Source organism: Pseudopipra pipra, chromosome 4 (genome assembly GCF_036250125.1).
Source record: "Pseudopipra pipra isolate bDixPip1 chromosome 4, bDixPip1.hap1, whole genome shotgun sequence".
NCBI lineage: Eukaryota > Metazoa > Chordata > Aves > Passeriformes > Pipridae > Pseudopipra > Pseudopipra pipra.
The window spans coordinates 70,604,369-70,615,588 of NC_087552.1; positions in this window are offsets into that span (position 1 = coordinate 70,604,369).

An 11,220-nucleotide genomic window follows, 5' to 3' on the forward strand; every position below is an offset into this window, starting at 1 on the left:
TGTTAAATCATTGCTTTTCAAAGAACCTACCCTGGAGCTAGCTAACTGATCCTGTTAGATCTTTCCTAAGTCAGATAAGAAAAATAATCTGGCAGGAGTCATCAAAGGCAGAACGATGCATTAAAAAGTCCATTGTGAGGAGACCCTGGAATCAAAGGTAGAGGGTTTGCAGACAAGACTGGTGGGACTCACAAGCACCGGCCCCATGGAAATTTCCACTCCCTTCCTGGTTGTAGGAAGCAGGTTTGTCCCGCTGCCTTTGACTGAGAGCTGTTCTTCCCATTGTCAGTAGACAATGCTTTCCCCATCTTGTTTCAGCTTAGTGGGAGTCAAGTGAAGGCTGTATAAAGGTAAAGGCAAGGGTCTCGCTTTGTCCTGCTAACCCTTCCCCAAACTCCTGCTCTTGGTCCTGTTGGAGGCAGATGACTGGTCCAGTCAGAGGTGTGATCTGAGCCAAACCGGCAGCTCTTATGTTCTTACTTTTCCTGACAATAGGAAAAATACCCAACAACTATGTGGTGTTTTAACCCACTAAGTGGCCCTCACACTACCTTTTAAGGTAGATAAAAGAGGTATCTCTATCTTTATTTACGGTCTGTGAAAATGGGATAAAGATGGTCTCTGAGATGCTTTTTTCCTTGAACAGCTTGAAGCAGTGTGTCTCTCAGCTGTGGGCATGTGTATAAGGAATGCCTGTCACAACTGGCCAAGGAGGATTGGGGCCCTCTCATTGAAGGCCTGTAGATGACAGATGAAAGGGAAAACAGGACAGAGCAGCAGAAATGGGAGCTGTGCAAACATGAGGCGTTGCCATAGGATCCACCTCGTGTCTTGCCAAAATGCTCAGAAGCCAGAGATCTTGTCTTATGTTGCCATATGTCACACACTACACATAAATCAGTTTGGTTTTGGCTGCCTGCTATTCCTCTTATAATCTCTTATGTATCTTTCCATATGTAATTATGAGTCAAGCCCTCGGAGGAGAGGGAAAGCCATTCAATGTCCTGCTGGCATTTCCTTTGAAAAGAAACTACATCCGCCACTGGAGAAGTTGGAGAGAATCATGGAAAAAGGAGAAATACAAAAAGGTAGAGAAGCTACAACTCCAGGTTAAAATCCAAAGATAAGCAAGCAGTTACTTTTTGACTGCATTCCCTACCTGTTTCAAACTCAGCTCCAACAAAAAAAAAAACCCAAACAAGACAAACCACATGGTGTGGAAAACCACCAACAGTAACGAAGAGAGAGGTTACAAGTAATTGTCCATCCTCTCCTTCCCTCTGACATGTTGGTGCTATTTTGGCTGCCAAACAATAATCTAAGATGATCATGGGACTTTGTTCCTTCTTTGCACTTGTGCCAGAATGTCAGAGTTGTCCACTCCCAGACTAAGGACAGGATTTGTGAACATCACCTGTGGAGCAATACTGGGCTTTCCAGGACAGGCTGTGAGGGGTCCCTGTGGTTCCTCAAGGGTGTAACATGCACATGGGGATATATGTCAAAACCACAAAAAGACATGCTACTAGGGGCCTCTAAAGAATTGAGCTGGGGTTATATACATACTGTATTTCCTATTTCTTTGCTATTACAGGGTTTGAGTCCTCACTTCAGTCCTATGCTGAAAGAGAAAAGACTGAGGAGAGGCAGCTCAGAGTGCTGATGTCCCAGATGTTGTAGGGGGCAAATGTAATGAGCAGTGCCTGAAGAGCTTTCCTGCTCCTGGACTGCTGGTTGTCTGGTGTTTCAGTGCATTTCCAAAGGAAAGGAAGAAGAATAGCCAAATCAGTCATGGATAGATAGTCAGGACTCACCTCGCCTAATTTGATGGCAGATGTCTGCTTCTGAGCTGCCCACCCCACCTTTATGCCTCCATAGTCAACAAAGCAAAGTAGGGCTTGTTTCATCAGTCAGATGCAGATGTTGAATTAAAGAGGCTCTGAGAAATCCAGTTTCTCTCCCCTGATGAGCAGAGAGGCCCAGGGCTCAGATGGAGGAGCGGGCTGGGCAGACAATTACCTGTGATCAGATGAGTCTCACCTGTTTGTCCCCTGAGCAAGCTGCACCTCAGGAGGTGCTACAGGAGCAGAAATAACCTTTAAAAATAAATTAGTCTCCTGGTGTAGCACGGACTGCTGAGGAAGACTTGCTGGCAATGTTTTAATGGTGTCCAAACCAGCATACACAGCAGCAGCACAATCAGTGCCTGGAGCTGTCAAAGTCCAACCTGCAGGAGAGACTGGAGGGAAAGAAGCTGCAGAGGTTGCCAAGGACCAACAGTGCCATTGGCATTAGCAGCTGCTGTCAGCCAGAGGAAGGGATTGCTTTTAAATTCCAGATCCTGGAAGGAGAAACTTTTCTTCAGTCAGGGTTCGTGTTTGCATTTTTCCACAAACATTTAAGTCCCTTTAGAAACTGGTTCAGTCCTATCTCACCATTTTCTCACCACAAAATTGCCGTGAGTAATTATTAGTTTAAAAAGCATTATTATTTTTTTTCCTAAGGGAAAAAAAATCTAAATCAAAAATTTTGGCTGGAATTACCATTTAGTGCATTAACACACTGAGATTTGGAAAAATATGTCCACGTGTTGACACTTTCGATTTCTGGCTATTTTGCCGGGTGTAGTTTACAAGAAAATGATGGTATTTTGGCTTTCCGTTCCAGTCTTAGGAATGAATAATTGAAATGAGAGAATATCCTGCAAGTGGGAAATTCTGGTTCCTAAAGAGTTGTATTCATGATTGAACCAACTATTGAGCAGAAAGTCATAGTTTGGTTTGTGTAATGACCCTCACAAATACTATTGAGAGATCGAATGTATTTATACATAATTATAATCAAATAGTAACTATTCTCCATCATTTATAATGTGGCTTTCATTATGCCCTCAAAAGAGCTCGTAGCATTTGTTAAACTAAAGTGCTCTCACTCTCTGTTTCTTTTAAATATTTGAAACTATTTTAAACTCCTGAGGGAAAAGATTTAAATTATCAGCAGAAAAAAGACTTATTTTTGAAAGAAAACAATTATTCTGATGACTGCTGTTCATATTAATCAAGAATAGTTTCTTAGCTGAGTTTTTGTTTACCAAACTCACTTTTCCTTGCTCCATGCTAATTATGAGGGCTGCTAGATTATGTATTTGGAGGTTTTGTTTGACTGTTTGTTTCCAAACAAGGTTAAAGTATTTTTGAGAACAGTTGTAATGAAAAATTACCTACTCACCTTCTTACCTGGAGTCACTGACACCTCTTTGCAATGTCTTGCTTTCTTACTCATTTTCACCTAACATGGCCCAGAGAAAAAAAACTAGAACCCCACCAAAGATTGCAACCCAGTCAAAGCATTTAGTCAGTGCATTATTTTATAACATTTCATCTTTAAAGACCGTAAGACCCTGACTGAAGATATTAAAACATCAGAGTTTTAGAGATTTATTGTGTAATTACTTTTGCTCTGTACTTAGGGTAGAATTATAGCAACATTATTTTAAATGAGCACACATGGGAAACTCATTCTGGAAGTGTTTTAGTACTTACAAGAGGAACATTTTCTTTGCCATCATGATATGCAGTGACTCAGGGAAAACTTCAGCCTTGATAAGAGTCAGGTGGAGATTTTCCTTAATCTGCTTTTATATTATGTGATGCTTAGCAGGGCATTTCAAGATCTCTCCTCAGGAGCATTAATTAGAACAAATGAAATTAGTCTATAGCATCTTTATTAAGGCAGAATTCTTACATTAATCAGTAGAAGTTCTGCTTAATTAAGGGATTGTCCCAGGTCTTCCCACACGACAATACTGACTTGGCACAGGAGCCAGAAAGGATTTAGAGGAAAGAGCCAGCAAAATCTGCTGAACCACAGGAGGAATGAACAGAAACCTGAAGTTTTAGTACCTTCTTTTTCCTATGGTGGATCTTGTGTGCTTGTTGACTTCAGGTGGCTTCAAAGAAGTTTTTCATAAGGGTCATCTGCTCATGGAGGGCTTCTCTGTATTAGCTAAAGGGGGAACTGAAAATTCCCACACAGTCTGTGTGGGAAGATTGTGTGTCACAATCTTCTAGGAGCTCCAAAGAGAAGGATTTTTGGGCAGATATTGGCGTTCTGTTTACAGAAGCCAAATGTTGAACTCTTTCCTGCACAGCTCCTGGGGTGCTGCAGGAAAATGATGTGTGAAAACTCCTTTATCTTTTTGGGCACTGTGACCTGGCCAAGGTTCACCACAGGCTGGCAGGGGAGGTCACACTTGCTGTAGCTCTATTTTCCTTAGCATTGCCACTCAAATCAGAGAAGAAAGAACTAAGACTGTAGAAGGTTGTGCTGGCACATTGCTCTGTTCTGTATTTCCTCAGAGAGCAGAGGGTGCAAGGTTGCCCTGAGTCTCATGAATCTGATGAGAATTCATGAGGACACAGCTCTGTGCATCACAGCACAGGGTTGGAAGGGACCACAGGACAACTCTGGTCCAACCTCCTGCTCCAGCCAGGCTCAGTGCTGAATTCAGACCATCTTATTCAGTATAACCAGTGGGGCTACAGGAAAATGGAAGAAGTATCCTGCAGTTAGGATCCAGTTTGACTTTCTCTGAGAGCACACCTCTCTCTCTTCCTGCCTTCCAGGCAGATAAATTTTTTATTAAGGAGATGGCCTGACTCCAGCAGTGTGCTCCTTGTGATAGGCACTGGCCCTGAGGGTGTCAGGATTGCCCTGACCAGAACTTTTGGGACTGAGGTCTGAGTTTGCACTGCTTCCCTGCTTTTCCAGCAGAGATAGCTCTTCTCTGCAACTTCCCTTGGAGCTCAGCAAAGAGCAGGAGGAAACACATTACTCTGATGGTTCCATCCAACTTAGAAAAGCCAACACAAGAAAAAAAGTTAGGTGGGAAACATTGGTTTTGCTCCTGGGGTAATGTTCCTGGGATCCACATGAGGGAATAAGGAAAGCAACTGTGTGTGTGTAAGTCCTACAGTGGAGGATCCCATTCCCCAAAAGGGTTAATGCAACCTCTCTTTTCCCCCAATAGCTTCATGGCCCCAACAACTTTCATTGTGAAATGGGTGCAGGTGTGGGCTATGCTTTGTTGATCACAATCCCTTTTGCAGAGGAAGCTTTGAATATGTTTGACATAATCAGCTCACAGCCTTTGCCCGCACTCTTTCATAAACAGGCCATTTTCACATCCTTTTCATGGGATCCGACAAGCGGAAAAATAATTAATGTTACCTCAGCCTAACAGTGACCCAGCTTTGATTCAAAAAGACGGCATGTTGCATAAACTAACCATTTAATTGAGTGATAGAAAAAGCCCACATGTATCAATTCTGCCTCCACGTATTATGATTACTGGGGCTTTGCAAGGATTGTGCTCCCTCGGTCATAAAGCAGAGCTTAAATTCAAGCCCATGAAGAGGTTTCAGAAGGACTGATTGAGCATGAGCTGGGGATTATCTGTGTTTACAGTGGCAGGACATGGGAGCAGGGGAATATGTGTGTACCCAGCCATTGTGGCGCATGTTCAGGTTATGTCCAGGTTATGTCACATGTTCTTGTGTGATCTGACAGTGGCCAGACGTTATCCAACCACAGGACATTTGGGATGTTGATGGCACTACACTGCCACCTTGCCATGACCTCAGAGCCAAAGCTAACTGGTACATACCACAGTTAGGACTATGCCTCATACGAATAGGACAGAGTCACCCTTGAGGTAACCCATCAAAAATAAACGTCCAAGATGAATTTCAGTTAAATCGAGATAGGGTCTTGAGGTAGCAGTGACTCCTGTAATGGCTTTGTGAAAGGCGGGTCCTGCTTGAATAACCTGATGTCCTTCTATGACAAGGTGACATGCTTAGGGAATGAGGAAAAGGCTGTGAATGTTGTCTGCCTGGATTTTAGTAAAACCTCTGACACCATTTCCCCCAGTGTTCTGGAGAAACTGGCTGCCCATGGTTTGGACGTGTGCACTGTTCACTGGGTGAAAAACTGGCTGCGTGTCTGGGTCCAGAGAGTGGTGGGGAATGAAGTTACGTCCTGCTGGTCACCAGTGGTGTTACCCAGGGCTCAGTTTTGGGGCCTGCCTTGTTTAATATCTTTATCAATGATCTGGACAAGGAGATCGAGTGCACCCTCAGTGTGCAGATCACACCAAGCTGGGCAGGAGTGTTGATCTGCTGGAGGGCAGGAGAATCCCTCTGCAAAGGGACCTGGACAGGCTGGAGAGATGGGCTGAGACCAACAGCATGAGGTTCAACAAGGCAAAGTGCCGAGTGCTGCACTTGGGTCACAACAACCCCATGCAGAGCTCCAGGCTGGGGGAAGAGTGGCTGGGAAGCTGCCCAGGGAAAAGGACCTGGAGGTGCTGGTCAGTAGTGGCTAAATATGAGCCAGGAGTGTGCCCAAGTGGCCAAGAAAGCCAATGGCATCCTGGCCTGTATCATAAATAACATGGCCAGCAGGACCAGGGCAGTGACCGTCCCCCTGTGCTGAGCACTGGTGAGGCCACACCTCAAATCGTGTGTTCAGTTTAGGGCCCTTCACAGGCCCTGGAGCCAAAGCTCCCCTGCAGCCTGTGGAACAGACTGTGGTGAAGCAGCTGTGTCCCTGAAGCCCGTGGAGGACCACAGGGGTGCAGAGATCCACCTACAGCCCGTGGAGGAACCCACGCCGGAGCGGGTGGATGCCCAAAGGAGGCTGTGAGCCCGTGGGAGGCCCCTGCTGGAACAAGGTCCTGGCAGGGACCTGCTGACTCCTGGGGAGAGGAGCCCACTCTGGAGCAGGTTTCCCTGGTAGGACTTGTGGCCCTGTGGGGGACCCACACTGGAGCAGCCTGTGCCTGAAGGGCTGCGTCCCGCAGAAAAGTGACCCACATGGCAGCAGTTCATGAAGAATTGCTGCCCATGGGGTGGACTCATGCTGGAGAAGTTCATGAAGGACCATATCCCATGGGAGGGACCCCACGGTGGAGCAGGGGCAGGACTCCCCTCTCTGAGCAGTGGCAGAAAACAACCTGTGATGAACTGACTGTAACCCCCGCTCCTTGACTCCCTCCACCACTGAGAAGGAGGGAGGGCTGTGGAGGATGGTGTTTTCAAGATTTATTTTACTTCTTATTATCCTACTCTTATTTGGCTAGTAATAAATTTAATTAATATCCCCATTTTGAGTCTGTTTTGCCTGTGGTGGTGATCAGTAAGTGACCTCTCTCAATCCTCATCTCAACTCATGAACCCTTTGTTATATTTCCTCTCCTCTCCTCCAGTTGTAGAGGGGAGTTGAGAGAGTGGCTTTGGTGGGTACCTGGTGTCCAACCAGGGTCAACCCACCACAATAAGATGAGAGGAAATGGCCTTAAGTTGCACCAGAGGAGGTTCAGATTGGATATAGGGGAAACTTCTTCACAGAAAAGGTTGTCAAGCCTTGGAACAGGCTGCCCAGGGAAGTAAGTGTTGGAGTCAGATGTGCTCAGAAATTTGCCTTTCCTCAATCCACTTCCAGAAGGGTATTCACCCTGCAGAAAACCATGAAGCCTTGGGGTTATCCAGAGGACCTCCAGGAAAGGTCCAAGTGAATGGCAAGGCACCCACCTCTTGCTGCAGTTGGCCAAAGATCAGGCTGTGCCTTCAGGTGGGATGACACTGGCTGTTTAGTCTGGGGAAAAGGTGACTCAGGGGGACCTTACCACTCTCTACAACTGCCTGACAGGAGATTGTGTTGAGGTGGGTGTCAGTCTCTTCTCTCAAGTTACAAGTGACAGGACAGGAGGAAACGACCTCAATTTGTACCAGAGGAGCTTTAGATTAGATATCAGGGAAAATTTCTTCACTGAAAGAGTGATGGGCTTTGAAATAGGCTGCCAGGGAAGTAGTGGAATCATCATCTGTGGAAGTGTTCAAAAGGCAGGTGGATGTGGCATTTAGGGACATGGTTTAGTGGTGGACTTGCCAGTGCTGGGTTAATGGTTGAAATCAATGATCTTAGAGGTATTTTCCAACCTTAATTATTCTATGATTCTATGACATCCAGACTCCATACCATATTTCAGAAGGAAGGTGCCTTTCCCTTTGATATCCAGCATTAGGCAAACAGAAGGAATATAATCCCATTTGAGCCAGCAAGAGGAAAAAATCTCCAAACAATGCCACCTGCACAACCAGTTGTTGAACATACCTTCTTACATGGTCCCCTGCCAGTAATTCCAATGCAAGTCCTTCTTGCTCACACAAGAATTTCTCCCTTCAGTGTAGAGGGGAAATATTGTCCTTCCCCACAGCCTGAAAAGCTCCAATACAGCAGGCCATAAAAGCACTTGGTGAGACAAATAGATCAATACTCATGAAGCACATTAATGGGCTTTACCAGACATCCCAACTTGCTGGTGTAAGGACTCCTGTGCTCAGTGTGGGTGCAGCAGAGGAGAGTGAAACAAAGTCAGGATGTTTTCACAGCCACAGGCCCTCAGAAAGCTGCTGGGGAGATATGTCAGGCTGCTTGTCATTGAGGTGATGTCAAGTGCCTTCAGGATAAGGCCATGTAGGAGCAGGTACAGAAACCACTCTTCCTCAGAAACCTTCAGTGTTCTCCCAGTGGGCCTTTTGCGTCTCTAGCAAATACTGGTTTTAAAATTATCATAAATATTGGAGATGGAGGAGCTGGGGAGCAACCACTGTACTTCAGCTGATTGCATTTTATTTCATCCCTACTAACACAACTCTCTGTATTACATCCCTGTCATTTGACTCTTCACACCTCTAGGTATTGGTCATGTTTCTGGTTTGTCTGCCATGCTATTCACACTGAATCACCCTCTCTCTGTCACTCAGTCTCTTAGCTATTTTGTTGATCTTCTCTGAATTTTTTTCAGAGCTGTCCATGTCTTTTCCACATCAAAGTATCCCAGTCCAACCCACTGGGGAAGGAGGGCTTGATCTCTGGGTGTTCACCAGTGGTGGTGATGGTACCTGTGGCCACAGGAGCCAGGATATGGTTCCTCCACTGGCCAGTGCACAGCCCATGAAACCACAGAGGAGGCCTCTGCTGTGCTCCTCGAGGAGAAGCTTGATGGCACTACAGGAATCAGACCTAGGACTGGTTGCTCCAGCTACCACACCTCAGATGGGACTGGGTGACCTCTTCATGCCTTTGGAACAGACATGACCTTTCCTGCCTTCCGTGCTAAGCATGCTGCCCATAAAGTGAGTCTACACAGGCAGGTGTTTTCATTTCCCTGTTCTTCCATTTAAAATCTGAAATGCAACGGTGGTGAGACATTGGAATGGGTTTCCTAGAGAAGTTGTGGATGTTCCATTCATGGAAGGGTTCAAGTCCAGGTTGGATGAGGCTTTGAGCCACCTGGTCTAGTGGAAGGTGTCCCTGCCCATGGCAAGGGGTTGGAACTAGATGGTCTTTTAAGGTCCCTTCCAACACAAACCATTCTGTGATTCCATGAACTGACCCTAGCACAGACGTGTCATGCAGAGAGTATCCCAAGCTTTGCTGCTTAATGCTCCCAGCCTGCTCTCCTCTGAGCTGCTCTCTTCCCTCATCATGGGGCTGTTGCCCAGAAATCCTGTGGGTGAACTGATTGCGGGAGAGTTGTGCTTTCCCTGGAGTTGCCTGCAGTGGGGCACCTTGCCTGGGTGGTCTGGGGTGTCCCTGTGAGGTCCTGGAGATGAGAACTAAGGGTATTAAAGTGACCAGGCTCAGAGATGGGCAGCAGAAGTGCTGCTTCCACATAGTGACACCCAAAAGGTTTTGTGAGGAAACTATTCAGTGTTTGTAACAAAAAAAAAAAGCTCTACAGCGACACAGAGGAAGGACTTGGTGAAATGCCAATAAGTGCACCAGTGACAGTCCTGCAGCCTACCTGCCAGCTCGGGGAGTGCATGCTCCTCACACCTGAACCATCTTCATTAGTCCCTGATGCACACACACCTTCTCCAAGCACATCTCTCTTTTATATAATCAGTCACTGCATAATTGCCACTCATTTGTATTTGGGAAGTCAAAAGACTGCAGACTAGGATGATCTTCAGTGCCTAATTCTGCTCTGATAGGAATAAAGTAGAGACAGTATGGGCAGCTCTGAGATACTCCTTGAAGGGAGACACAGGCAAAATCCTGACTGTGGTGAAGTTTCATCCTCAGCTGGAACCAGAATATGCTTTGAGGCACGAACTGTGTAAAAGCAGTGCCATCACGTTCACCTTCATTTTGGAGGAGGCTACAGATTTTATACCCTGAGGGGATGGCAGCTTGCTCAAGGAGGGATCCTGCCAACCTACTTACAACAGGTATTACCTTACTCTGCCTGTTCATTCCCGCAGAGCATGGATGGAGTAGGATGCTCTTCAAGATGAAGGTGTGCGTGGGGGGATGAGCCCTCGGTAGAAGAGTTTTCATGTGAAGTAAGATTAAACATCACTGCCACACCTCCACCTCCAGCAGTTTCTGCCTACAGAAGAAAGAGGAACGTGCAGAGGAGCAGAGTGCAGGTACTGCTGTAACTTCTGGAAGGGTTTAGAGAGGAAAGAGAAGAAAGGAAAGAAAGGAAGAAAGGAAAGGAAAGGAAAGGAAAGGAAAGGAAAGGAAAGGAAAGGAAAAGGAAAGGAAAGGAAAGGAAAGGAAAGGAAAGGAAAGGAAAGGAAAGGAAAGGAAAGGAAAGGAAAGGAAAGGAAAGGAAAGGAAAGGAAAGGAAAGGAAAGGAAAGGAAAGGAAAGGAAAGGAAAGGAAAGGAAAGAAAGGAAAGGAAAGGAAAGGAAAGGAAAGGAAAGGAAAGGAAAGGAAAGGAAAGGAAAGGAAAGGAAAGGAAAGGAAAGGAAAGGAAAGGAAAGGAAAGGAAAGGAAAGGAAAGGAAAGGAAAGGAAAGGAAAGGAAAGGAAAGGAAAGGAAAGGAAAGGAAAGGAAAGGAAAGGAAAGGAAAAAGAAGAGAAGAAGAAAAAGAATATTAACTAGAAAAGGAAATTAAAGAAGAAGATGAAGAAAAAAAAGAAAAACAAAAAGGAAAGACATGAAAAAAAATTTAAAACCCCCCAAAAAATAGAAGGAAAAGAAAAAGAAAAAGAAAAAGAAAAAGAAAAGGAAAAGGAAAAGGAAAAGGAAAAGGAAAAGGAAAAGGAAAAGGAAAAGGAAAAGGAAAAGGAAAAGGAAAAGGAAAAGGAAAAGGAAAAGGAAAAGGAAAAGGAAAAGGAAAAGGAAAAGGAAAAGGAAAAGGAA